This window comes from Protomyctophum parallelum (genome assembly GCF_964188405.1).
Source record: "Protomyctophum parallelum genome assembly, chromosome: 13".
Taxonomy (NCBI): domain Eukaryota; kingdom Metazoa; phylum Chordata; class Actinopteri; order Myctophiformes; family Myctophidae; genus Protomyctophum; species Protomyctophum parallelum.
Window position 1 is genome coordinate 10828668 of NC_139708.1, and position 23658 is coordinate 10852325.

The window sequence follows — 23658 nt, forward strand, 5'->3', positions numbered from 1 at the left end:
CATGTGACACCATTAGACTGTTTTGTTTTCTTAAAACAAACAAACAAACAAAAACGTCTGGGCGAACGAGCCAGGGAATGTGTCATAGGAGTGGGAGTGACCATCGCTTACCACTAACAGTGCCACTCCAAGGCATGGGGACAGAGTATGTTTTGCACTCTGTCTGTGTGTCTGTACGTGTGTCCGTCTGTGGACAGCTAATCTCTGGCACCATTGGCTTGATCTCAGCCACTCTCTGTCTCTGCACACACACCTCCTGGATGCCAGAGCTGAACCTCTGCCCCAAAGTTTTCACATTGCCCTGTTATAGCGCCACCAGGAGGCCGCTTTTTGCAAAACAATTTATTTGACAGTACACCTACAGATTTTGTCCAAACATCGCAAAAAATTGGTACACAGTCTCTCTATAGCCATTCAACGAAAAGGGTATTTTTTTCAGACTCCATCCTGATTCCTGATTGGCTAAGATTGGCTTCCAAAGTTCACAGGAGTGCTCCGTTTCAAACAAAATGCCGCAAATCATGAACACATTGTGTGATTTCCGTGAAATCTTGCACACATATTCCCAAAAGGCAGAGGAACAAATGCCACTTGAACATTTTCAACTCAGCCTCATGGTGGCGCTATAACTGGCCCATTCGTGTTTTTACCTATAACTGCACCGATCTGTGTAAAACCTTGTATAGTACACTCCCTAGAAGCCAAGGACAATCCTTTGCCTGAATTTTTACATCTGCTCTTTCTAACGGTACTCCATCAGTTTTTATCAAAATTTCATGCAAATCACATGATTTCCATAGTCATGTGATAAAGACGGGTTTGTTTGATTTCGCATATTCCATCCTGATTGGCTAACATTGTCACGATCCGTGACGTTTTCTGTTGTGCTTTTTCTGTCACAGTGCAGGGCAGAGAAGGTGTAGGACCCAAGTGCAGACAGACAGGCGGAGGCAGAGGATGTCAAATGCAACAGAGTTTATTGATAACTAGGAACAAAGGTACTAGGTACTTGGAACACGAGGAGAAAAACTAGGACGTACACTCATGACATACAATGAGGATCTGACAAAGGACTGAAACACACTGGGGCATATATATAAACAAAGACTGACTAGACACAGGTGAACAACTAACAAAATCAACACAGGGATTGGCTGAGAGACAAACAAGACACAGGTGGAGAAAACTAATAATCACAGGGGGTGAGACAACACAGGTAACAAAAGCAACAGAGGAAACCAAGGGACCAAAAATACTACAAAACAAAAGCACAACAGAAAACGTCACGGATCGTGACAAACATTGGCTTCCAAAGTTTTCAGGAGTATCCCGTTTGTACCCGTTTTGTACAAAATGCATCAACGCAGTGTCCAATTGCGGTGAAACTGTGCACGCAAAGCCACGCCTATTCCCACTATGCTGAGGATAAAATGCCACTTGGTGGCGCTAGAACAGGCCAAGATACGTCTTCACATATAACTGCACCGATCTGCATAAGACGTTGTATGCCCACTCCCTACAGCCCAAGGAAAAATATCTGGCTTGCATTTTTCAATTGTGGCTTTTCGCACACCACCATGGAACACTTTTTTAGTTCTTCAGATTTTATCCAAATATCAATCCTGGTGGAGACGTGTACCCCTCACCAACCTTAACCCATTCTGACCTGAGATCAGATTCATACGAGGTATCCACTGGACACACACTGGTCTGATGAACCCATTCTGACCTGAGATCAGATTCTAAAAATGTCAGTCGTTCTTCGATTTTTCAAAAATAGAAGACCTACAAGCTCGTATCGCGCCACTCGGTGGCGCGATATGAGCTTGTAGATCTGCTATTTTTCAATAGCTAAAGCATAACATGATGCTGACACCAAAATGGGTGCCCGTTCAGAATGGGTTAATCGGGTCGTCTTGACGCACCCCTCACCAACCTTATGTCTAACCAATGCTATGTCTAACCTAACCGCTGCTTTTGTCCGACACTCTTGTATGAGGACGTAGGGCATTCATTTACGGAAACGTATAAAAGTTAGAATTTGGAGATATGAGCTTTCTGCCCGACAGCAATGCTATGTCAGGGTAATAACTGGTATGTCAGATGTACGTGTGCCCAGAGCCGTGGGTGTGTCAGTATGCCATGCACCTTCAACCGGTTAGGGGCAGCAGCTTGGGAATTCAGCTTTCAGCTTTTCAAATTAAAACAAGTTTGTAAATAGAGGGTATATGGGCACGCATAAAGTAAATAGCAAATCGAGTGGTATTGAGTGGCGAAATGAGTGGCAAAGTGAGTTTAACGTTGTTTAACGTCATTTAATACAATGAGATAGGACCTTTCTGTTTGGATCTATGGGCTGTCAAGGCCAGAAAGTCGTTTTTTTGCCACACAGTATAGGCTCCCCCGCATAACTTCCGGGTGTGATGATGATGTCATGCGCATACAATACCATCTATAGCTGATACAGGATCAGATTGGCTATGTTATGTACCCTTTCGGTGTACAACAAAATGTGGCTTAATGGGTTGAATGAACTGCGTTGTTGTGGGGAGAACAGAGCTCATTTTAGATTAATAAAGCACAATAAATGCTCCTTTTTGGACATCGGAAATACCTCACCTCCCGTTTTGAGGCAATATAACCTTTTTATAACATTTTAACGTCATTCAGAGCTTTTGATAGATTTGTTATCCACAATTTAGACGCTCCTGCAACCCCAGAGTCTTTTTATTTTTTTCGTCGGAAGAAGACGTCAGAATGGAGTATGGTACTGGCCTTGAGGTGGGACATGGAAGGGTGCCAGACATTATACCAGGGTCTGAAGCATTATTCATTATGCCAGCTCATGTGTGAAGGTGTCACTGCGTTGGCAAGCTACAGCAACATACACATCCAACACATTAGAGTGTCTTGCAACTAAGGTAAGTGGAAGTGTGTCTCCTCTCCCAACACTTCAAAGGTGTTGAATCAACCCATTTTTGTTAATTAGCTTGAGTAAATAGTTTTTTTTTAACTAATATATCCAGTTCCAGACCCACAGGAATGCACCCAGGGTTCCGGCGAGCCACCCCACGTCCGAAACGGTAGAGAAATTACAGAGTTACCGTGTGGGGGTCCCCGGGGGTGGGGGTGGGGGGAGCTCCAGACCCCCAGGAACACGCCGAGGGGGCCGGGCCGGTTCCGGCGTGCTGCCCCGCGTCCGAAACGGTTGAGAAATGACAGTCCCTCTACTGTACCCTCTACTACTGTACTGTCTACTGAAATCATCATACAGTTAATATGTGCGTGTGTTTGTGTGTGTTTTTTTATTTAGTTTTATTTTATTTTTGTATCAATATAATTTTGCTACGATTCTCCGCTTTCATTATGAAATGTAAAACAAAACAAAAAAATTGACAATTTCCTAAAAACCAGCATTTTGGCCACAACTGGTGCAGTGTGACAATGCTGAGAACTGGAAATATATTTCACAAGGATTTTGCTCTGTCGGTAGACCCAGAGTCATAGAGTAAGACAGAAGTGAACTCCCTTCACTTCATGGGGCCAGTCTATGGACTTGCGCGAGTACATGAACCACATGATCAGGCTGTTTTCTGCCCCCTCAAACCGACTGTGGGAAAGTGGACTGACTAAGTTAAGGTGAGGGAAATTTTGCCAAATCAAGCCTCAAGGCTGCAGTTACCACATGGAAAACAATTGGCGATGTTGGTGCGGTATAGTCTACTCTAAACGGATCCAGATTGAAAGGCATAAGACGTATACAGTAGGTTACAACAGTTCTAAACAGGTCCCCCCCCCCCCCCTCTCTCTCTCTCTCTCTCTCTCTCTCTCTCTCTCATGTGACAGGGCTGTGTACTGTATGGTGTGATGTATGCTGTGGTGGTATATGTGGCTGTCACTTCGAATTGGAGGTTTTGTCACTCTGTCTTGTCGTGTGTGTGTGTGTGTGTGTGTGTGTGTGTGTGTGTGTGTGTGTGTGTGTGTGTGTGTGTGTGTGTGTGTGTGTGTGTGTGTGTGTGTGTGTGTGTGTGTGTGTGTGTGTGTGTGTGTGTGTGTGTGTGTGTGTGTGTGTGTGTGTGTGTGTGTGTGTGTGTGTGTGTGTGTGTGCGTGCGTGTGATCCATTCAACTCCTGGCAGACGCCAGACTGACAGATGTGCGTGTCTGTCAGTGCCAAAGTGCCGCTCTGCCCGCAATATGGCTCTATTCTACAAACAAGTCATATCTCATGTGGCCCCCTGGGACGTGTCGAGTCGCTTTCGCACCTTCAGGGAGACGTCGTTGTTTATGATCGTTGCCCCATTTGGGATTACTGTAGCACCCCTGATTTAATATGTATTTGGCTGCGGACCCCAGCCCCATCTGAAAAGATTTTGTGCCAGGGACCCCTCTTAAAACGTAGGTGTTGTTCAAATGTTTCTAAACTATTCCAAATAAATATAAATAAATATCCAAATAAGCTCACAATGTTTCACTGCTGACGTATTTAGGCTTAAAGCGGTTACACTGGTATCAATGTTATAGTAACTGATTGGCTGGGGCCCCCCTGGAGCCTCCACAAGGACCCCTGAGGCTCCCTGGACTACCACTTTGAGAACCACCAGTGCATCATGAGCTTGTGCTCCTCAAAATGTCACAAGGGCCATGGCCCTGACGGTATCAAGGCAGCCCCGAGGTATATACTGTACGTGAAAGCACAACAGTATATTTATTCATGAGCACGTCGGGTTTACAGAAATCCAATTCGGAACTACTGTCGAGCGTAACGCTGCATAACTTGTATCACGTCCCCAATCTAATTGTGTGTAATATTGCATTTGCCTGAGTGAGGTAAACACAGTCAGAGAGACCTCAAGCACAGTACAAGCACAGCATATAACATAACATGAATACAGCCGGATTTACGACAACGACAACAACGAGCAGGAAAACAAACGCCTCTGGCGACATTGATATTAATATTCATAGCTTTATAGTGATATGACATTCCGGCATATTTTTGTTTTTTGTATCCGATTCCATGCTATACCCTTCTAGGAGTGGCAGCAACACAGGGCCACCTGCTTGGGGCTGGTTGCTCAGGATCAGAGAGTGCGTCGGGGACGCCAGGTGTAGAAGCCACGGTGCCAAGGGCATATAAGCGCGTGATTTATATGTCGTCCCTGTTGAGTGAATCCTCATTACAGTATGTCCAAAACTGTTACTTCTCAGGATTCAAATTCAAAAGCAAAAGTACAGGCATTTCTGGCTTGCGGATCTGCTACTTTTCATGCGTGAAGTTTTGTGTGACACTGCAGTAAGTATTGACCTTATGCCGCAAGGTGCTAACTAGGTGCATTTTCCCATTGACAGCCCATTCATCGAAATAGGGAGAAAATAAATCTGATTGTATTAAATGAAGTGTTTGTGTCATAAAAATCCACTGTAGCTACTTCCTGTCAAGAAACTTTTGGAAGTTTGGAAGTGCTCGTTGAATATCACTCAACCCATGCGTACCACCTGTTTTGAATTTGCACATAATGCAGGAGGCAGCCGGATGTTGCATTACTGATGTTGCGCTTCCAAACCCTGACACTTCAAAAAACTTCATCTGCAAGGGATTTCTTGACAGGAAGTAGCTCATAACATGTAGACTATTTTTGAGTGGTGCAACCACTCCAAGGAACAGCAATGTCCGTGTCCGCCTACTGTATGTGTCCGCCTATGTGTTAATGAGCACAAGTATGACTATTAGTACCAGTAGGGGCGCTGTTGTGCCAAACAGAGAGAGATATTGCTGTACTGTTGCCTGCTAATGAGAGAGAGAGAGAGAGAGAGAGAGAGAGAGAGAGAGAGAGAGAGAGAGAGAGAGAGAGAGAGAGAGAGAGAGAGACTTTGCAGATAGAAAGAGGATTCTTCAAGCTTTTCATACAGCTGCATTGTTGGTGAGTTTGACATTGTTAGGGGCTCTCAATAGGAAATTGCACCTATAGTTCCCATGCACCACCTTGCTGGCAACATGGCAGCGGTGTGCATAAGGTCAATGAACACAAACACAAAAAGTTAGAATTGGAATTTGGAGATAAGAGGTTTCTGCCACCAACAATGTAATATGATAGTGGAGTCTGGAGGAGACTGCATGGAATAAGAAACGTTGAGAATCACTGATTGAAATGAGGAACTCTGCATTGATCAAGAGCAGTTGGGATGGAGCTATGTTCTTTGGACGTTTCAGAGGCGAAACCTCTTATCTCTGTATTGCAATTAGTTGTGTTCTTTCTCGTAAACGAATGCCCTACTCGATCATACTACATACAGCATCACACAAAACCATCACAAGAAGCAGATCCACAAGCTCGAAACGTGATATATAGCGACCCATTTTGAGTTGTATATCTGATACTTTTGCTACTTTTTTATTTGAAACCCTGAAAAGTATAACTATTTTGTATAACCCGACAGAGACGACATTCCTTTCTCTATCTGCGAGCTATAGAGCCAACACAACACTCCACCTTGACATTTACACAAGACAAAGTTTATTTGTATAGAGAGCATTTTAACAAGGTATTTCATTTCAAAGTGCTTTAATGAAACATTATACATTTAGACTCTTAAGACACGGAACATTATGAGAGTGCAAAAGAAAGTCATTATAAAATGGCATAAATAAGCCACAAACAGCAAGGTCATCTCACAAATAAAAAACCCAAATCTTCTCTTCTGGGATCCCTGCCACAAAACATTTTCAGATGGGGTGGTCCGTGGCCAAATACATAATCATTGGGGGTCCTAGCTTCCTTGACACAAACAAGCCCAATTAATTACCAGCTGCATTATTATCATCTGCGGGGGTCCGCTATACTGTAACTGTCTCTGTGTCAGTTTCAGTGCAGTAGTTTAGGTAGGAACCAAGATTCTCTAAAGCGGAACTATTGTGTTCTGAGTCATTCGTTTCCGCCCGGACATATTTGCGGTGAGCACATACATCAGCCAGACTTGGCAACACTCAGCAGAAAGATCTACCAGGAAGATCTACCAGTGTCAACTACCAGTGTCGAAAGTTTCCCAGGTGAATTTTGACCACCGCTTCTTAGAAGCAGCTGGTAAAAAGGTTTAGAAGGAATCGGCCTCAGGTCTTAGTAGCCAACAGTTGTAGCAGATCTGCAGTTTCCTTTGTCCCAGATATGCGGGGCATAAAGAAACTGAACACTGCTTCTTCCATGTTTAGTTTTGAATCTCTATGATCATAATACTCACATTTCTGTCTCCAAAATATGTGACCATCTTTAGGTCTTCGCATAACGTCAATGTCAGAACGTAAATCATAGCTGTTTTGCTTAACAGAGTTAAAGCTGCAGTAGGTGGTATTTAGGCCAGTATACAGTATATTGTCCACAAGAGTCACATATTTTGGCAGGTCACCAATTTCACTGTAACACGCTGGGGAAACAGGACGGTGGAGGCGACGAGGAAGAAATGTGTTTGTGAGTAGTTATCTTTTTTCTTTTTTTTAATAATTTTTATCCCACGATTTTGTAAACCATTTTTCACCCCTGTGTCAATTGTTAGAGCAATGGACTTGAACTCATGCTTCCTTCATGCATGAGAGTCCAAGTTGCTCCTTTACACCTGACAGGGGGGAGTTTCCCTGGTTGGACGTAGCGCGTGGAATGAACACGTTATTCCAACCAGTTCCTTTCCCCTCCATCAGGCGCCCCAGCTGGCCAGGGGGAGGCAGTTTAGAGAACAGATTGTGAGTAGTTCTTAGCATCCATCGTGATGAATCACAAACAAATTAACAAAAACACTCTAACAATAGTTAATATTGCAGAGATTTTAATGTAGCATGAAGTTAATCTTCGTCACACGGGACCCGAGTTCACTCTGTACTGTTGGTGCAAGTGGTTAAAAAAAGTTACAAGCATAAGTTTCATAGCAAGATAATATGACATGAAAAGTTATCGTCCCGTCCCTAATTGGGATGAAAGAGAACTTCTCTCACAGCAGTAACCCATTTTGATTTAGTTTAGTCATATTTTAGTCACCTGTATTAGTTTTAGTTGACTAAATATAATACATTTTTTGTTTGTTGATAGAATTGTCAGTATATTTCGTCATAGTTTTAGTCATCATTGCTTCGTTTTGATGTAGTTTTGGTCAATGGACAAATGGTAGTCGACGGACATTTTTCCTCACAGTTTTGTATTGAAACACTGTCTCACAGACCAAAGTGCCAGTGCGCCACACAGACTGCCTCTGATACCCATCATTAGTAGATCCCTCCTCTGAACATCATCCCCATCCTCCCATTTATGTGTGGGAGGCTAAATGATATCCTTTGTGCGTCAGGCTAGCATCTCGCAGATATTGCACATACAAACATTAGCCTCCCCCGGGGGCACCCGTGTGTGCGTGCATGTTTGGGGGGGTGGGGGGCCCAATCTACTATCCACTCATCAGCTCCCATCTTACTTAATTACTTTTTCATGACTCTCTCCCCCGTTTGGGTCCCGGGGGGGATTGCTTTCCGCCCCCTCGTCCCACGGAGCCACTTAAGGTGACCTTGTGTCGTCAGGACACAAACTGACTGCTGTTGTTGCCACCTCTAATCCCTGCAGGCTGGCTGTTTATGCACGCCCCAGTGTGAGAGAGAGATAAAGAGAGAGAGAGAGAGAGAGAGAGAGAGAGAGATGGGGGGGGGGGGGAGAACGAACAGACAGACAGACAGACAGACAGACAGTGTCTTTCTTTTTCCTTGATCACAGATTCACAGCATATAAAACACAATACATAGTGAAAACAAAAACACAAACTAATTTGGAATGTGGCCTCAAGAATCGCCCTGTGATGAACTGTCTCTCTTGATAGCAGTCGACTACTTTCAGAGAACGCGAAGCATCATGCATGCTCCATCCATTTGTGTGACAACAACGGAGTCATGTGGGGTCTTGTCCTACAGGAGGATAGAGCAGAACCCAGCCACTCTGATAATTGTCACCTCTCACATTGCACCTGTCATTTTCCACAGAGAACAACCACATTCATAGCCTCCCTCCAGTATATTGTCCATGCTTGTATATACACTATAAAAGCCTCTGTTCAAATTATAGCTGCACTGTACTGTATTTGTTGTATACCACCACTGAGCTAATATAACCTGCCCGCATGCTCTGGGGAGAAATTACATTTTGACCAAACCAGAGACAGGATCATGTCAAAGATCGTGTCCAAAGAGATAAGTCTTAAAAAGACAAAAGAGTGGCCACACACTGATACAAGTGCAGATTATTTATTAGGATGCAGAGTAGGAACCAACGTTTCGGCAGATCATGCAACTACCTTCTTCAAGGTATAGTATAAAGACCTAGACACAGGATCGAAATGTCTCAATAGAAGAGTAGTGAGACCAAATGTTACATTGTATTAACATACTCATACTACTTTTACTCAACTCTTAAATATATATTTTTCAATGGTGGCTAAAAGCCGTGTGGCCTCATCCTTCTCAACATCATTCAAGTTGTTCTATATTGTTCATCTACATACAGTATGCAATGATGTTGTACCTTATAAGTCCATGTGGGCTGGGCACCTTTGGCACATATGACACAAAAATAAATACATCTATCCATAAAGTCTCTGTAGAGAAGTAGATCGTTTGTCTGCTTCTGGTGCAAGAGCAAGCCTAAGATAATCATCCGTCGCACATTTGAACCATATTCTCAACTCTCAATATCCCTATATTGATCAACTCCAAAGCAAAGCAGTACTGCGACTAGCACAAAAATGCTATTTGTTTCTGTATTGGTCCAAGCCCTCTGAGGACTGCCGGCTCCTGCAGACTACTGCTATTTAATTTGTTATTTAATTTGTGACACATGCGCACAACAAGGTGCAACATCGGCAATACAACTTTTGGACACCTGAAAATCTGACATCGGTTGCGACTGCCAGTCTGTAGTAGTCTGAAGTAGTCTATTTGACTTTGTATTAGTGTGAGATTTGTGTAGCAGTGTTTTATTGCAATATTGTGTTGTTATTCCTTTCTTGTTTGCTTTTTTTGTCCAAAGACTCCATTATGAAAGAGACCACAATCGCAATGGGATATAGATAAAGGTGAAATAAAATAAATAAATGAAATGAGACGAGCACTGGAGAGATAGTCTTGAGCCGTGGGGCTGTATACAATTATAATGAAGCCAGTTCAAATTTATTCGTGCCATGCAATAGTTACAACCCGACTATAATTACGAATGGAAAAGTTTATAACAAATAACAAACGTGAAGCTCATTGTAGAAATCGTCCTCTGTCGGGTGGAAACCTCATTATGTCCAAAACTGTGTCAAAACGCGTCACTTTGCACTGTGCTTGTGGATCTGCTAGGTTTGATGCTTTTGTGTGACAGTATACATGAATATAAGAGATTTCTGCACAACATGGTCAAAATGGGAGTGTATCCAGAATAGGCTCTGTGCAAATCGGTGCGTGTGCGATCAGTGGTGCAATGACGTGGCACAAATGGCTATGAGAGAGGGTGAAACAAACAATGCATCCTATTAACCACCTCAACCTAAAATGTCCATATTCCGGGCCCAATTGTGGTGAAAATTGCCGAACTATGGAGCTCTTGGTTCCCTATTCTGGGCATGCCATTATAGACAAAATATTTCAAATATTTTTTTCCAAAATCGTGAAAATAGACAATCTGCACGCTCACAGCTGTATAAGCTTGCAGCACAGATTTGCTATATATATATATATATTTTTTTTTTAAATATTATTTTGCATAATACTGTCCTATGGCAAAGTACTGTATACAACAACAACTTAAAAGTTGAAATATGCAGATACTCTATACAAGGTTTCTGGGTTTCTGCCCAACTGCGACCATATCCTCCTATCTGTCTGGATCCGCCCTCTCCTCATGCATTATGCAGTGCTGTTGTGCTAGTTTGTGGTACACTGAAATCACATCCAAAAGAGATCTGGCCTTTCTGGCCGGAGTGTAAAGTGTGTGTGTGTGTGTGTGTGTGTGTGTGTGTGTGTGTGTGTGTGTGTGCGTGTGTGTGTGTGTGTGTGTGTGTGTGTGTACGCGCGCGCACGCGCGTGCGTGTGGTGTGTGTTCGTGCCTGCCTGCGTGCATGGATAAGTGTGTGTGTGTGTGTGTGTGTGTGTGTGCGTGTATGTCCGTGCGTGTGTGTCTTTACATACCCATCAGAATTCTGATGGGTCGTCGCCCGGCCCTATCTTTCATGCATGCATTGCATATTCTTCCCCAAATAGGCTTTTATCTCAAATTGGAACTCGGGCCTATGTGTGCACCCCCCTCCATCTTCCTATCAAGGGCTAGTAGCACGTATAGCGGGCTTGTGTTGGTGTCAGCCACTTCAGAATATCATTAAATATCTAACCATGAATTCAAATGTCAGCTTTGCAGCACTATTTCCGTATTTTGTCCGTATAAATGATCAAACATTTTCAATCATTTAACCACTTGAACCCCTCCAGCATCCACATCGTGTGGTGGAACATTAGGGGAAGGAACATTCAGTGAAGAGATTTGGTGTGGGTGGGGGAAATAAACGGTCCAAGTACAGAGCTAGTCAGCGTAATTGGGCTTAAAGGTTTCATGGCATTCATTTTCATTTATTTGTATTTTTTGTTTTTCTTTTAGGTTTTATAACTTCAATTACACCCACACAATCTGAACTTTGAACATTCAGTGGATCTTCTGTGGTCTGGGGTTTTCTATGTGTGTTCTGAAGCCTTTTGAGCTGCAATGAAAACAGGCAAACAGGCCTCATCAAACAGTGACATCTGCTGGCAAATTGGTACGTCATATATGGGATTTGTGGACTCTTATACATCACAGTCCACAGGGAAATCAGAGCACTTGTTTGAGCCAGAAAACCCCAGACCACAGAAAATCTACTGGAGTTCAGGTTTTTTGGGTGCAATTGAGTTGGATGTCACGATCCCTTTAAAGCTAAATTACACTTTGGCAGAGGTTTGGATTGTGTTACCTCGCGCTATCATGCCGTTGATATATCGATATAATATATCTGATCTTCACAATAAGAGCCAGTCCTCCAGGCCAGTTCTGTTGTATAGAGTCCTGACATCACTCCCACTATAACCCTGGGTCACAAAGTTATCTTTTGTATCGGAATTCCCATTGGCAAGTCTTATTAAGAACTGTGTTCCAAAAATTGGGGCAGCGGACAATAGTTGGCAGCGGGAGCCACACTCCACCTGGCTCCACTGGCTAGGTGCCACTGGCAGGTCATAGGTCAACTACGTCAATTCCGCTATGCAGCAATTCCAGCAGTCAGATTTGTCGTACTGGGTGGCAAACTGCAGCCAGGATGTTCGATGGAATGCATTGCAGTCAAAGAGGGCAAGGTAGACCAACTTATGAATGATTGAGAACCTTATAAAAGACTTGGTCGAGGAAAATAAAATAAGACATATTGTTTGCTTCTGTGTTGCTTTTCAATGTGTAGACTGTATCATTGTGAGGTATCTAAAGAGCACAAAGTACATGTCTGAACATGTCAATGCATGACATGCAAGTATGACGAGACTGTCCATCCATGCCACTCATTAAAAATGATACAGCACCGTGGACAGGTGATTAGAAAACAACCTGTCTTCTTTTATATCCTTGAACCGATTAAGCGACAAACGCGGTTGTTCCGAAATATAGTTTGTTCAGGAGCTGGTCCAGACAGCTCTCATCGACTCCAATGTATTTCACCGAACTTCCGGATTCCAGTTTTTGCCTGCATGCGAGTCAATGGTGCTTCCTGCCTGGCCAGTAGGCTTTCTGTACTGTCTTCTATCATAGCCTTGTTAGCAGGCAGATTAGCATTATGTCCACCCCGGCTGTCAATATCTATTATGAGAGGAGAGCAAGGACGGGTCAGTGGACTGGACACGGAAATGCTTCTGTCAGCACACGCAGCCGGAGTGAGAGGACACCGGCAGCCTGTAACCACCACCCACAATGAATACTTAAGCAGGAGAGAGCTGCTCTACGGAATGCATAGTCTTATACTGCCCTGCAAAGCCCAAAGTGCAGTAATGCAAAGAATCACACCGATAAACCCAGGCTTTAACCCATTAAAACCTGATTCTACAAATGTGTTCTAAATCAGTAGTTCTCAAACTTGTTTGTGCAAAGGAGGACCCCCCCCCCAAAAAAAACCCCCAAAACAAACAAAAACAAGACAAGACAATTAAGACATGTGTTTGGCCGCAGACACCCCACGATGTTTTGTGCCAGGGAACAGAAGAAATTATTCAAAAACTTTCAAAGATTTTTCAAAAATGTTGATGTACCAAAGCACCAATGTTCATTTTGACATCGTCTTTTGAATACAATTCCATTTAGTAATAGTTTAGTCATCTCAAATGTTTACATTTTAGTAGTTTTAGTCGATATTTTGGCAGGCCGTGTTGGCGTAATACCTGATTACCAATAGACCTAAATCCCGCCCCAAAAGCAATTGTCCAGTGCTATCTTAACAACCATTCCTAAGCTAGTATAATGGTTAGACAAGCTTCCATCTCCTGCCATAGCTGCCAATGTTATTTCGCCTGCACACACACAATAATTTGCAACACTAATAGCAAGAATAGGAATACCAGTATAACGCAATGGTGTCTATTTTGGGCACATTGCTACATTTAAAAGGCTGAACGTTCAGATTTAAAATGGACTGTGACGTGCACATGGAATCACATCACCCCAATTTGGAAAACAAATCACCTTTAGTGAATGCACAATTTCAAGAATGCACACCCACATATGCACGCACGCACGCACAGCACTGTGTAATAAGAGGCACAATGAGCTCGTCATGGCAGCGGGAGAAGAGTGCAGTAGAAACAAATCAGTGTGTGCAGTTGTCGGGTCACGGCTGTGATTTGGATCCCACAACAAACCGGAGCTATGTGTCTATGTATGTGTGTGTATGTATGTGTACGTTGCTGAAACACCTAAAGTGGCCAGTAGAGCACGCACGTACAGTACAGTACAGTACAGTACAGTACAGTACAGTACAGTACAGTACAGTACAGTACAGTACAGTACAGTACAGTACAGTACAGTACAGTACAGTAGTTTTGATATGTTTGGAAACTTGTGAAAGGGCACATTCTGCATAATAAGTACTTTTACTTTTGGTAAAATGGCTTTTTGCGGTAATTCTGTTTTGAAGTCAAACTTGTTCGTACAAAGGAGGACCCCCCCAAAAAAAACTAAAACATGTAATGCACAATCTATATAAAGCACTTTGGATAAAAATGCATTGTAATTTGCAATGCACCATTTACCATTCATTTTGCATTTATTTACCATTTTTTCACCCGGAGCCAATTCACCTTTAGCTAAGCCCCGTCCTCTCCCACTTATACACTCCCACTTGGACACTTTCCAGCCGGGCTCATTCATTCCAATGTAAATATCATGGATTTTACACATTAAATACTGATAATTTTTTGGAACCAGACCTTCAAAATATCTTCCAAATCCGCCAACAAGGCCTGCCGTATATGCACTGGAAAAATATGTGCGTTTCTTTTTTTAAACAATGTTTGTGAGGTTTGTCTAACCCATGTTATGCTTAGCTGTGATTGGACGATATAAGTTTGGGGAGGGGATTAGCTATAGGTCAATTGCTGCCCTAAACTGTAATCCTGGGCGATACTCTCCCTCAGCCAACCTGTGGAGAGCCCCCGAACTGCATGCATCTTTCAATGCGTGAGAAGTGAGCAGGCCCCTTCTTATCACCTGACAGGATCGAGTTTCCCTGGTAGAATCAGAATCAGTTTGACAGTTTTACAGGCAAAAACGTGGGTGAAATGCATTTTTGTGCATAGTTCCCATCGTGTCATTTTAGCAAAACAAAAACAGGGGAGAATAATATTGTGGTCTTACAAGCGTTGCTACAAACTGTACAACCAAAGGGTCTCTTAGCTAGCCAACTATAGCTATAGTATAATCCACAGTAGGTTCAGGAAGAGCGGAAAAAAGGTCTAGGAGCCAGCCTAACAACATTGCCCTGTCATCAGGCCACTAAGCAAGACTCATGCCTTGTGCAGTGTTCTGTTGGCAGTCTCATCTCATGCCATGTTTCAGCAATCTGACGGCTGTAGGGTGGAAACTGTTCCTTAGCCTGGTGCTGCTGCTCTTGATATGAAACGCGTGGTGGGAACACATTATTCCAAACAGTTCCTTTCCCCTCCATCAGGTTCCCTGGCTGACCAGGGGGAGGCAGTATAGAGACCAGGATTACTACACGTTTTTGTGTGAGGGTAGGCTATAACTACCCTAGGGGGCACGGGGAGAACATGTACATTTCACCCAGAAAGGCCCTTCGCCAACCCTTGTAGCTGTAAGGCAAAAAAACCAAATTTTCACCCCTGTGTCAATTATCTAATGTGATCATGGGCTCTACACACCCTCCGCCAACCTAGGGAGAGCAACGAACTTGAACTCATGCTTCCTTCATGCATGAGACGTCCAAGTTGCTCCTTGGACACCCCAAGGGAAACTCCAACCAGAGTTTCCCTGGTTGGACGTAGCGTGTGGAAGGAACATGTTATTCCAACCAGTTCCTTTCCCCTCCATCAGGCGCCCCGGCTGGCCAGGGGGAGGCAGTTTAGAGACCAGGATTACTGCATGTTTTTTGTTTTTTGTTTTTAATAGAGTATTTCTACATTGTGGTATTGATACTGTGAGGGAACGTGTTAGTACTTCCATAACTGACTGCCTCCAGCCATGGACGCCTCAGCACAGGCGGTATAGGCCTATACCCTCAGCCCGGGAAATTTAAAAGATTGAATATCCGGCTGCATGTGATGCACCGAGACACAGATCAAGGAAAAGTGGAAAGACTAGCAGAGGCTCGGCTTTTTGAATAACGGAGGTGTGTGTGTGTGTGTGTGTGTGTGTGTGTGAGGGTGTGTGTGTGTGTGTGTGTGTCAAGCAAGGGTGTGTCCTAGCCCCAACCATATTTAATGTATTCATCTCCACTGTCACCCTCCTGTCCCATAAACACCTGGACCCCACGGATGGGATACACATACAATACAGGCTGGATGGTAACCTCTTTAACATCCGTCGCCTCCAAGCCACTACCAAAGTCACCACCCAGCACATCCTAGAGTTACAGTATGCCGATGACTGTGCTCTACTTGCTCACACACCGGAATCCCTTCAGCGTGCACTAAATGTGGTCGCCTCCATATACAGTGCCATTGGTCTCCAGATAAACATTAAAAAAACACAAATACTCGTGCAGCATTTCACCCCCCAGCCAAACACGCCTATCTTCACCCTCGACGGGCACTCATTAGCCATCGTCCCTCACTTCACCTACCTCGGTAGCACTCTGTCACCATCCTGCACCATAGAGGACGACGTCCAGGCACGCATCAGCCTGGCCTCTACTGCCTTTGGTAGGCTAAGGTCCAGGGTTTTTCAGAACAGGGACCTCACCATCACCACTAAGGCAGCTGTGTACAAGGCAGTTTGCCTCTCCACACTGCTCTACAGCTCTGAAACCTGGACACCCTACCAGAGGCACATAAACTGCCTAGAGGCTTTCCATATATTCTGCCTCCAAAGGATCCTGGGTCTGACCTGGGCCGACAGGGTGCCATACACTGAAATATACGACCGGACCAACACACCCAGCATTACAGCACTCCTTGGCCAAAAACACCTCAGATGGGTCGGGCATGTGATCCGTATGCCAGCCCATCGCCTACCCCGACAGATCCTGTATGGCCAGCTTCAAGCCGGTCAAAGGGCTGCCGGAGGTCCAAAAAATTGGTACAAGGACCACATCAAAACCCTCCTGAAGAAGTGTGACATCAGACCACCAGCACTGGAGTCCCTGGCTGTTGATCGCCACACCTGGAGCTCTACCTGCCACCAGGGAATTGCTCACCTTCAGGAGAAGTTCACAGAGAGGAGAGCAGAGCGGCGTGCACAGCGGCACCAGCGTGCTAGGGGTCTACCGACCTCCGCTGCTGCCTTCCCCTGCCCCTCCTGTGACAAAATCTGCGGATCACGCATTGGTCTGAGCAGCCACCAGGCTATGCACAGACGACAGACACAACAATAATCATCCCATGAACTTTATTTGGAGCAACGTCATCATCGACATCGATGGACTGCCATAAGCAAGTAAGTAAGTGTGTGTGTGTCTATGTATGTACGTATGTGTATCTATGTGTACGTCGCTGAAACACCTAAAGTGGCCAGTAGAGCACACATTGTGTGTGTGTGTGTGTGTGTGTGTGTGTGTGTGTGTGTGTGTGTGTGTGTGTGTGTGTGTGTGTGTGTGTGTGTGTGTGTGTGTGTGTGTGTGTGTGTGTGTGTGGGAGAGAGGGGTAGATGATAGGACTTTTATAAGCCTTGTCCCCCGTGTGTCGTCCTGGAAAGATATGCCAACGCTGACAGACCTGCCTGACAACACAGGGGAGAGGGAGAGAGAGAGAGAGCAACAAATATAATTGTAGACTCATATGGAGTTGGGGAGGGGAGTACTGTACTGTAATGGGGGGCGTCCCCTGTAATGTAAGCCATCTATCTAGGGGTATGTTCGCCTGGCTGTCAGGCCACTATTTTACTACCTCATTAACCGTTTAAATGCGGGAACAGGAGATTCACGTGATTCGATTCCCAGTGATCCGATGCGGGAACGGGAGATTTACGTTTACTGTATGTTTTTATTGATAACTTTCAATCGCCTTTCTACACACCCGAGCACTCACACCCTAGCATTTTATCAACTAGCACTGGGTGTTAGCACAACACTCCGATCACGTGATCCAAAAAACAAAGAAAAAGATGCCTCTTCCCCCTCCCTTCCTGAAAACTCAGGACGGGAGGGGCTCAAATGCTCACTATCACACAATGGCGGCCCCCCTTGCGAGCGTAGCTACTAGCTAGCCCTTAGCCAGATCACATTTCATGACATCCGATCGTATCTAGCTAGGCAGCTACTGTTTCTCACTCCCCCCCTGTATGTACGGGGACGGAGGGAGGGCCCCTGTTTGCTCGCGAGGAGGCGTCTTTGTGTAGACTCTGTTTCTGTCGGAACATGCTCAGACTTGTTCCCATAATGGACACCGCATGGATCTAAAGTCTGGTCTACCTTCCTTCATCAAACTCGGATTGTATTGCCGGATGGTATCGCCCACGGTTATTTTGTTATGATGATGTCTTTACAAGACGCACGCGCCGCTGTTCTGACTTTACAAGTCAGCAACAACAACCTCGGCGAGCCAAGTTGGAACGATACACAGCTATAGATGGATAAATAATGACAATGGATAAATAATGGATGGATAAATAATGACAATGCGTCTTCGCATCGTTCCATCTGCCCGCCGGGGGTCTTGATCCGTCATCATCATAATCTTCATAAAAAATAAACAAAACAGTAGTAACGTAGCCCCAAGATGTTCCCTCAGTCCCATATGCTCATTCTTTAGCTCATACAAAAGCCATTTAGTCACAGACATTGACAGGCAGATATAAAAATGAACACAAATAATATCCTATACATACCATACACTGAATGAAAGCCCTGCATGTCTACTTTTAGGAGGAAAACAATACACATTGCGGTGTGATTCTCGCTATAAGAGAACATTTTGTTGTGGGCCCCGAAGAAGTTTGTTCGCTCAATGTTAATCTCTTAGCACAGCCCAAGACTAGCCTAGCCAATAGGCTAGCAGCAAATGTTAATTGTGTTAACAGTGCACATCATTTGGGAGGACTGCAAGAGAACACAGCCATTCTGCTCTCTGCGTACCTTCGCCCGAGACGGAGTCCTACCTGCAATTTTGGGGAGGTATTACATTTACTCAAACAGTGTACAAATGGAACCCTAATGGACCCGTAAGAGTCCATCTCAATTACCATTAGCTGTGCTTTATTTCTAAGTTAGAAGTAGTGGAAAAAAACTATCTTCAAGCTCACAATACATCGCCTTTTGTGTGACACAGTACTCTTCTATTAATTTAATTTAAAATAAATAAATAATCATAACGTGTTGAAATATGCAACTTGCAGATCGGCTAGCTCTGCATTAATTCATAAATGTGCTTTTTCCCTTTCCTAGAAATGTACTGGAGTCAAAAGTGCAATGTTTGTCTTTGAACTGTTTAGGCTTATAGAGAGAGACAGCGATATCAAAATGCCAACTGACATTGTCGGTCGGTCTCGCGGAATGTTGGTCGGCCCCGCAGAATGTTGGTCGGTCTCGCGGGATCTCCCGCTTGACCAACCTATAATGGAAAAAAGATGATATGACTGGTAGGCGGGTTTCTGAAGTGTCCCTCTTATGAGATAAGGACAGGGTAGAGTTTTATATATTTTAGCTATAGAGGACCAATTATATGAAGATATGTTGAAAATGGGTCAAGTCATCCTTTACATTACTCAAGTAAATCTACTTATACTGTCCAGCACTGGTGAGGCGGGTGGGTTGGCGAACGGCAGCTCAGGAGTGGATCACGTTCTTTTCATCTCTTTGGGTTCCACACAACCACCAGGCCTCGGCAAGGAAAGGTCTGCGGGCTTCGCCGACTGTGAAATTAATTGAACTTTGTGATCCGAAGGAGTAGGAAGCGACATCCAGGCGTCTGTCTCTGTGTGTGTGTGTGTGTGTGTGTGTGTGTGTGTGTGTGTTGGTGTGTGTGTGTGTGTGTGCGTGCATGCGCGCGCGTTTACGCTTATACCTTTGAGCCAACGACCAAAAAAATAAATAAACAGCAACAGCCGGGCCCCACGGGCACAACGGACGGCGTGCCGGGCCCAGGTCAAGGCTTTCCTCCGAGATGCAAGATGTCTGCGGACAGATTACTGCTTCGCTTGACTCGCGGTGACATTGACAGCAGTGTTCTTCAATCGTCAGGGGGAAAGATAGTAATATCCAAAACTGTGACTTTTCAGGACATATTGTACATGAAGAACGTGTGTTCCGATGCAGTTATAATTTAGTCACCAGCTCTTGTCAATGTGTTTGTGTGGGTTAAATAAGTATAAAGCCCACAGAGACACTTAACGACTATTTTCGCTACTTTTGTGCGAGACTGTTTAGTACTGTTTAGCCACTAATATGACTGTAAAATCCGGGATTCGAACTCGGGAGCTACAAAAAGAAGTATGCTTAAATCGAAAGCACTGACCACTAGGCTACGACGACACCTTAACATAAAGACAGAGGGCATGCTAGATATAAAGTACAATGGTTGTGATCATGTTTTAAAAAAAAAATCGTTCCTGTGTTGTGTTGTAGAACGCTGGTGGAATAAATGTATTTTTCACGTCACATCATTAACAACTATTAGTGTTATCTTACATGTTTCTACAACTTGTAGAATATATTATTATTAGTTGTTAATGACGTGACGTGACGTAATAAAAAGACCAAGCACCAAAGTCATTCTCTCTCTCTCTCTCTCTCTCTCTCTCTCTCTCTCTGTTGACGCTTTCAATTCAAAGGGCTTTAATGGCATGAGAAAACATACATTTCAGTGGTCTCAGATTTTTATATAGCTCTCTACTCCCCCTAGTGGACATAATATATACATTGTGAAATGCGCAGATCACGCAGTCCTCTCCAAAATGAATGAGACACAATCAGTGGCATACAGCTGTACGTTGTTTATTGTTTATACTGTCTTGGTGCAAATACATTCACTTGAGTACTACACCGTTTGTATGTTTTGGATGACTTCCATCCACTACAGTACATTTCCAAGACACATACTTTAATTTTGACTCCATTACATTATGGGTATCAGGAATTAACCCTATTTCAAGTAGTATAAATAGCAGCTCTACAAGCTCACAACTTGCAAGCTTGTGAGCTGTGATATTTTTTTGGGCGAAATGTCAAACATTTAATACAGCAATTAATTTAAATTAAAATGAAAGGTTAAGGTATGTTGTGCATTTGAATACTTTAACCTGGACCAACTTTAACTTGTGGAGTTAATTTTTGACCAGGAGTATTTATACTTCGACTTTGAAGTACTTTGTCCTCTGCATACCATCTCTACCAAGCGCCTTGCTGTAACCCAGTGGTTCCCAAACTGTGGTGCGTGCACCCCTTGTGGTGCGTGCACCCCTTGTGGTGCGCGAGCGGTGCGCGAGGTCAAAAATAAAAGAAAGTTTGCCATATCAGTGGTTTTCATGTCAAGGACCCCCAAAATTGTATTGTTTTTGCTGCTGACCCCATCTCAAAATATGTTCTTCCAGGGACCTCCCCCGGAAGCAGTATTTTTGTTTAATTGTTTGCTTGAAAAAATACAATAGTTCATACGAGCTCTATGAGCTTGTATATCTGCCATTTCTGAATAGCCCACTACGGATACAATGTTTGATTGATTGATTGAAATATTTATTAACAGTTTGTAGAATTTACAGTACATTTTAAGCACAAACTCAATACAAAGACTGTTAACTGTGAGTGGACGACCCAATTAAGCATTACACTTGTTTACAACAGGGTCCACATTGTTCAATTCATCAAAACATTTAGAGACATACAAATAGACACTTCTATGTAGCTAAAGAACAGAACAGGAATTCATCATATAGGAAGCAAAAAGGGAAAAGATACATATACAGTGAGGGGAAATGGGGCGGGGGGGGGGGGTTCAGATTTTACAGAGGCCAGTTTTGAATTGCAGCCGTCCGTAGGTGCCCTTTGAGAGCGGTTTTGAAGGAGTCAAGGGATTCACATGTCTTAATGACTGTTGGTAGGGCGTTCCACATTTTGGTGGCATAGGAGCGAAAATAATTTAGTCCCTTGTTTGTGCCGAATCTGGGTTGTACATGGTTTGTTGCACTCCCTCTGGTGTTGTGGGTGTGGACTTCGTTTACATTAAGGTATTAATAAAGTATTTAGACAGGTACATGGGTATCTTGGTGGTGTATCGAATGACCAGACCCATTGCAAGATGCTGTACTCTGTCGTCGACCCTAAGCCATCCCAGCCTGTCAAAGTGGGCAGGGGTGAGGTGGGTTCGGGGGGTGAGGCCAAGTAGGAGCCTGACCAGTTTGTTTTGGGAGGTCTGGAGCCTTGTTTTAAGGGCCTTTGAGGTGCTGTGGTACCAAGAGGTGGATGCATAGTCAAAGAAACCTTGTACGAGGGCTCCTGTTAAGGTCTTCAATGTGTTTTTGCTGACCAGTGAGGAGATCCTGTAAAGGAATCTTGTTCTTTGATTGACTTTTTTGATTACGTTGGTGGCCATTTTATCACCGGAAAGATTGGCCTCCAGGATGGAACCTACGTAGGTAATTTGATCTTTTCGTGTGATAATATTGTCACCCACTCTAACCAAGAAGCCATCTGCCTTGCTGAAATTACTATTTGATCCGAAGAGGATGGATTCAGTTTTTCCCAGGTGTAAGGATAGTTTGTTATCAGCGAGCCAGGTGCAGATTCTACCGAGTTCAGAGCTGAGGGTCTTTTCAACCTGCAGTTTGTTCCTGTCCGAGACCAGCAGTGCTGAGTCATCTGCGAACAGGAACAAGTTGCAGTCACAAGCTGAAGTCATGTCGTTAACATATATTAGGAACAGTAAAGGCCCTAGTATGCTTCCTTGTGGGACGCCACAGCTCGCTGGGAGGGGAGGGGACAGTGTTCCGTTCACCTCCACCATCTGTTCTCTCCCCTCCAGGTAGGATTGCATCCAGCTCACTGATGTGCTATCAAAACCAATAGCTTTAAGCTTGTTAACCAGTATGGAGTGGTTCACGGTGTCAAAAGCCTTTTGGAGGTCCAGCATGACCATGCCGCAGTATTTTCAAGCGTCCACCTCGTGTTTGATGTGGTCGCTCAAATAGAGGAGGCATGTGTCAGTGGAGTGGGATGTTCTGAAACCAGATTGGAACTCGTACAGCAATTTATTAGTGGCAAGATACTTTTCAACCTGTTCATAGACTATTTTTTCCATCACTTTCGAGATGGAGCTTAGAATAGAAATAGGGCGGTAGTTGCCGGGTTCTAATTTACTCCCTTTTTTGTACAAGGGGGTTACTTTGGCCAGTTTAAAATCTCGGGGGACCTGTCCCTGTTTGATGGAGAGGTTAACTATGTGGGTGATGACTGGAGCTATGGAAAAGGCTGAGTCTCTGAGAAATTTGGAGGGGATATTGTCATGGCCAGTGGCCTTGTGGGGTTGGAGGGCACTCAGTTTTTTAAGTACCTCCTCGGTTGTTACCATTGCCATTTTGAAATCTTTACAAACACCAAGGTTTTTGTAGAAGGCTTTGATGTGCTCTACACCAAAACGCCCAGAGTGGGAGGGCAGTTTTCTAACCAGCTTTGTGTGCTGTGTGCCGCCCCACATTAGCTCAGTATCCTCCGCTTTCCTTATTATCCAGGTCACATTGCACCCGCGCAGAGTGCAGAGTGATGACGGGCTACGGAGACGGAGCCTGGAGGTGCCTATAGGAACACTGCACTGCTGCATGCAGCGCTCTGTGACAAAAAACACCATACTGTCAAAAGTATTCCAGGTCAACTCCAATGGTGTCACAGCCAGCACTGTTTGGAAAGTAACTATCTATTTTTACTTTCCTTGAGTATTTCAATTTTCCAATGTTTTTTTTTTGTTTTAATTTCATCGACTGGAAAGTATA

At 44.1% G+C, this 23658-nt stretch overlaps 1 protein-coding gene across 1 annotated transcript in view; it reads left to right on the forward strand.

The window, feature by feature from the left end:
- The window catches only part of LOC310868474 (shisa family member 6), a gene marked incomplete at both ends in the record, with an annotated part of 127459 nt that overhangs the window by 48708 nt on the left and 55093 nt on the right, over nucleotides 1–23658 (forward strand). The gene's annotated exons all lie outside the window — the stretch shown is intronic.